Below are 6,000 nucleotides of genomic sequence, written 5' to 3'. Positions count from 1 at the left end.
AAGGCGAGTTTCCACCCAGAACTTCATCCGGTACAGTGGCCAATAAGCAGTCCTCGAGCGATAAATGACAGGAAAGATAACCAGTTATAAACTAGCCTCTCTCACGCATGTGGAAATTCTCTTGCTTAGGCTAACCCACTGCTAATTCTGATTGGATAGAATTGTGAAGAGCGGTAGAACTGTCTAATTAGGTGCGGGAGCGAGAAAACGCACAGCCAATAAGAAGGTTCTCAGGAGTGGGGCGGGGGCTGGGCCTTCTCCTCCGCGGCAGAGGAGACTCGGGGGCCATTTTGTGGAGAGACGAAGACTGAGCGGTTGTGGCCGCGTTGTCGACCTCGAACAGCACTCGGCTTCTCCACGTAAACCCGGGAGTAGGAGACTCAGAATCGAATCTCTTCTCCCTCCCCCCTCCTGGTAAGTGAAGGGGGCAGACGCTGGGAAGGCGCTGGGTTCCTCGGGAGCGAGATGGTGTGGGAGAGAAGACGAGGGAACCCTTCCCCCCACCAGGCCCTCATTTATTCTGTTTGCATCGAGGGATTAGGTCTGAAGCGGGAGAGGGTTTTACAGGCCTCAGCCTCTGCGTAGTCTTAACCTAGTGTCCTCTAGGCCACTATGGGCAGGGAAAATGTCCTTTTTTCTCTCTTTTTCTGTGTTAACGGCTGCTTTTCTTTGATTTTCTACGACCATGAGGACCGTGAGGACTTCATGAAAGTGACGATCGAGATGCTTATTAATATAGCTGAAGTTAATGGAGCGCCGATGCCTTCTATTATCTCCATTCTTTTAAATTTAAAAATTGGGGAGGGATGGGGGAGGGTTACCAAGTAGATGTACCGCGAACCTTTAGATTCTGAAGCGTAACGCATGGCGTAAGAATGTTTTAACAATAGATTTAATATTTTACTGATTACTTTTTATTTTATTCCTCTGAGCAAATGATGGACCTCGAAGTATTTTCAATTCTATTGGTAAAAGGAAATATTGTAATATATAATTGTATTAACGGTAATAATTACAACTGACTTACTCTTTATCTGCAGGTTACAAAACACTGAAATATATAAGTTAGTGGAACTTTGCTTGAGGTAGGTATTACTATCTTTTTCAGAAACCGAGGCACGAGTGTGTTGGTTGCCAGGGTCGTATTAAGTCTGTAGCAGAACTAATAAGGAATTTGACCAGTAGGTTAGTCAAGTGGTTTTACCTCGTTATTGGAATACTAGGTTCTTAAAGTACTGTTTTAATCTTTACAATAATCCGATTACAGAAACCACGAGGTAAATGGAAATTCCCAGACTGCACTTGGGAAAAATATTTAATTATGAGATTGCGTTTGTTATAAACGTATCTTCCCAAGGTGACAGAATTTGACTTTCATGATATTCTGGCATTAATTTTCGCGTCTGTCTAAACTTTGGCAAAATGCACAGCTGCATTTTATTAAGCAAGTATTACAATGCCTACTATTTGCTAGGTGCTGAAATGTCATTAAAAATTTTTGCTAAGTTAAAAAAATGACAGATTCTAAAGAAGCAGCGCAGTCACTTATCTAGGAAATCGCTTTTTTTGTTAATCCTTCTGTAAGATTTGGTTGATTTTTACTTTTCACAATGTGTTATTCTCACAAAAACTAATGTTATTAAGCACAGTTTAAACCAATACTACAGGGTAAGAAATTCATGCCTGGGCTGCCATGGTGTAATCCCAGCTACTGGGGAGGCTGAGGTGGGAGGATGGCTTGAGGCCAGGAGTAAGTAAAATAGGGGTCAAAAACATTGCCACTCTTCCTTTGAGACCTAAACATTTGTATTTTATATGGGCTTAAAACTAAAGTGTTTTATTCTGCTGAACTGTCAGAAGTTAGATAAGGGCAGTAATTGATCAATTAGGAAATCATCTATTTAATAAAAATATTGTTGGCAAAGAAATGCTAGAAATAGTATTTAAGAATAGTTACTGATGAGTTGACATTAATTGAAGGGCACTTTTCTTGCCTGTGAGGTGTTAGAAATATTGGTTTCCTGGGATCAGCATGTATTAGGGTAACAAATTCCTTATTAACTCATAATATGTATTAGAAACTATTTGGCTGCAGAATTAATATCAGAAAATTCTAAATGCTCTCAACTAGGTAGGCATTAGTAACATTTTCATATTGGCTAGAGAGGAAGGGTTTAAGGAGGATGACTAAGTTTCAGGTTTTCTGACCTTTTCCCATGTTTGTGCCACTTGGGCATACGTGGTGGTTTGCTAGTCCTGTAGAGGATTTTAACATAGCTTGTATTTGTAATTAGATCTCTAGAGGGTTTGATATAGCATTCTGCCCTGTTTTGGATGGAATGGCTGTTAGAAACAAGGAATGAACTCAAATAGCTAGTTGTACCAATCTTAGAAGATTTAGTTATATTAAGTGATGACTGTGAGAGGTGTTAATTGAGGGGTGTAACAGTTGAAAGAATCCTGGCATCCTGTTAGGAGAACTAGATTTTAATCCTTCCTGATGATCGTTGTGTAAGACAAATCAGTTAAATTTCTGGGTTTTAGTTTTACAGCTATAAAATAAGGAGGCTTAGACTTCTTTAACTCAAGTTATTTGTTGCCAGAAGGCTGAAAAGTCTGTAGAAGTAGTTTTATTATTAAAAGCAGTTTTCTTAAATAGTAATTAATATTAACAACTGCCTTAACTGAAATACTCAGTCTTCAAGTAATTTTATTTGTAGTTGTCTTTGGGAGCATTATTTGCTCATACTTAATATGTATACTCATTTCTTCTCATTGGTAACGGGGAAGATTATGGCTTTGTCCAATTAGATTTACTACAGAGTTATCTATGGCAAGAACCAGAACTGCTAGGTGTAGCATAATTGCAGGTGTTATCTTTGATACTGGAAATTTTGGGTTTATAAAAGGAAAAAAATTGCTTTGCATTTACTATGTTAGGTTATAATGTTCTTGGATTATTTATGTTGTATCAGAGAAGTAGTATTTGAAGCCTTGGTGCTCAATCCTTGCGTCTGCCATACATTGGAAGGATGCGGCACTTTGTTTAAAGAGTGGATTCTTAACTAGGGAATGGAAAGGTTTAAGCTTTTTAAACTCTTCACAGTGGTTCTCAAACATGAACTGATCGGAATCAGCAGGAGGGCTTGTTAAAACAGATTGCTAGGGTCTTCACCACCAGGGTTTCTAATTGAGTAAGTCTGGGTAGGGCCTGAGAATTTGCATTTTTAGTAAGTGCCAGGTGATGATGCCCAAGCTGTTGGTTGACATAACTCACTCTCCGAAGTACCTCTTTAGAAGAAGGGATCCAAACCAGAGAATAATCTTGGCGGTGCTCGGGTATCATCTTGGAATGCTCTATTTTTTTTTTTTTTTTTTAAACCATGTTTTTGAATCATGTAGGTATACTCTTAATTGAAAACCATTAATTACATTTAGGTGCAAAGTTGTTTGGTCTTTTTATGAGTGGAAGTTCATCAGTTTAACATCTTGGGAGATATCTTAATTTCTTGACATTGAAAGATACAAATGCCGTCTTTTCACATTACTGTTTCTTTTTAAGCTTATGTCTTATGGCACATGTGCGAGGAATTTGTAGTTGAGCTGTAAAGTTAACCTAGACCTGATAATGTAGAGTACCAGGTTCAGAATATTAATCCAGATAAGAAAACTGAGTATTTCATCATAACTATACTTCCTAAACACTGACTCAAAGGAAATAACATTTCAGATGTACATTTTCTACAATTCCACACTACCCAGATACACAAGTTAACATGTCATGCCTAAACTGGTCTGCTATTTTTAAAAAAAATTACAGTTTAAATTATAGTTATAGTACTTGTTCTGCTGTAGTCATTCATACATAGTTGGCTCAGGGAATACTTTTAAAAATCTCAGTTTGAAACTTTCTAGTATATAAAATTTGTAAAGGAGAATAAAACCTCACAGCTCAATATTGAAATGTGAATGCAGCCAATTCATTCTTATTTGCACAATGAGCTACAGTCCGATTACAATCCTGGTTTTAGCTGATGAAACAGCCAGTTTGTCACGTGTATTATTTTTCTTGGAATTAGCTATATATTACTAGTTAGTGGACAGTGAACCACAGAAAACATAAATTCCGTAAGGATCACTTTTTTTTTATGTGTTTTATGACACTTAAATATTCAATAATCATAGTAGTTAATCTTTTTTCCTTCATCTATATATGTTTTTTCATTCTGTTACTGAGTGGAATAGTGCGCTCCTTATTTAAAAACAATCTTTTCCCCTCTACTGTAAAATCTGTTAGGTCTTGTGGTGGGATCACTCATTGGTTCTGAGAATAGATGAGTCATCTTTAGTGTATATCTTCATGGTAGGCCATTCACCTTCAGTCTATTAAACATAGTATAAAAACTACATGGACTTTTTTAAGTTTAAAACCCATGAATCTGCTTGCTTTCATAATTTCAATATTTGACATTTGCTCACTTCTTCATCTCTATTTGTTGGCCTAGTTTTTCTGTATTTTCTTTGCCCCAAACTGCTGATCAGGATTACTGTTAGAATTTAGTAGACCTTTTTTTGAGACCCTTAAGGGTATACTTATACTGAGGTATATTTAGTTAATTTTAGTCATCTGTCCATGTTGAAGAATTGGTGAAGACTCACTGGTAGAGGTGATGATTCTATAGAAGCTATTCCCATCCCAGTGGAATGTTATGCTTTACCAAAATGTGTTAGATGCAACAGACAGATAATTCTGTCTTGGGGGTTTAGGGCACAACATTTCTGAGGAACTCTGACTCAATCTGTCCCTTCTCCTTTCACAGGGCAGCAAGGCGAACCCCATCCCTACTCACTGGAGCTCAGCTTTGATTTTTAACTTCCCTTCCCCACCCTTCCAGAACACACACATTCCCATTCCAAAACTGATTTTATAAAGACATTTTAAACATAATGATGCAACTTGGTGTGCACTATGGCAAATGTACAGGTGTTTTTTTTTTTAATTGTTTCCAAAACGGGACCTGGATTTAAGATGTAATTTTTAAAATTTCTATTTCTATTTTTTCTGCAGCAGTTGGGTTAGAGGAGGAGGAGCCTTTTAGCCTCTTATAAACTGACCTCTCTACTTCCTCGCGTATTTTTAAGATTGATTGATGATGTGAAAAGGGCTTTGCTTGTCTGCTACTGAGAACTTTATATCCTTGCGGTTTTTGTGGAAACTGCTTTTGGAAAGAGAAAAGAAATGAACTTTACTGACTTGACATTTTTGCACCTCCCGTTTTTCTAATCTGGGCTATTTTTATTTTTGTTTTTTTACAGTGAGATTTTTTTGATCTTCAGCTACAGTAAGTTATTCCAATTTTTTTTTTACATTTTTCCTGACTTTCCGCTGATTTCCTTTTTATTGTTGTTACTAGTTACTATTATTTATTACTATTATTATTATACTTATGATGGTGATGATGATGATGATAATGACACTGAATGATTTTTAACCGGATTAAAATCGAGTTTTTCTGAATGTTCATAAGAATTTCTCCGGCCTCCTGATTGACTTTGGAGTTTTGCATCTTGGGAGAGAAAGCGAAGGCATTAGCATTTTTAAGTGGATTGATCACATAAACCTTTTCTCTCCCATCCCCACCCCTGCCCCCACCCCCTTCCCCACACTGGAAAGAATTTTACTGGCTGTTAAGTCTATGACCTTATTTTTCCTAATCTTTAACTTAACTGTTTTAGAGCATCTCTGGACGTCTGTATTTTTAATTTTTTTTATTTTTGTTTTTTTATTTTTAATCTTTCATTTGTTAAATTTTTAAACTGTGCTGCAATAAAATGTGTGTGGTACTACTTAACACCTATGATAGTGATGGCATTTTCCCAGAAAGCCATCTTTCTCCTGTTTCCCTTGAAATCCCATCCTGCTTTTCCTGTACACTACCCCTCACAAACCACAAGCTGCAGCAACATGGATGCCCAGCCTGGAGCAGCAGCAGCCAGGAT

At 37.2% G+C, this 6,000-nt stretch overlaps 1 protein-coding gene across 5 annotated transcripts in view; it reads left to right on the top strand.

The window, feature by feature from the left end:
• The first annotated feature begins 278 nt into the window (after nucleotides 1-278).
• The window catches only part of HNRNPC (heterogeneous nuclear ribonucleoprotein C), a 50,818-nt gene continuing 45,096 nt past the window's right edge, over nucleotides 279-6,000 (top strand). For 4 of the 5 annotated variants that reach the window (XM_069485278.1, XM_069485264.1, XM_069485255.1 and 1 more), the window contains exons 1-3: nucleotides 295-414; nucleotides 1,041-1,085; nucleotides 5,317-5,342. The gene's annotated coding sequence lies outside the window, so the exon portion shown is untranslated. Of the gene's footprint in view, nucleotides 415-1,040; nucleotides 1,086-5,316; nucleotides 5,343-6,000 lie in introns of all 5 variants that reach the window. The other variant, XM_069485271.1, reaches the window with a different exon arrangement.

The sequence above is a fragment of the Eulemur rufifrons genome, chromosome 2 (assembly GCF_041146395.1).
Source record: "Eulemur rufifrons isolate Redbay chromosome 2, OSU_ERuf_1, whole genome shotgun sequence".
Lineage (NCBI taxonomy): Eukaryota > Metazoa > Chordata > Mammalia > Primates > Lemuridae > Eulemur > Eulemur rufifrons.
Note: the sequence above shows the minus strand (reverse complement) of the source record. Positions and strands in the feature narration are given on the sequence as shown.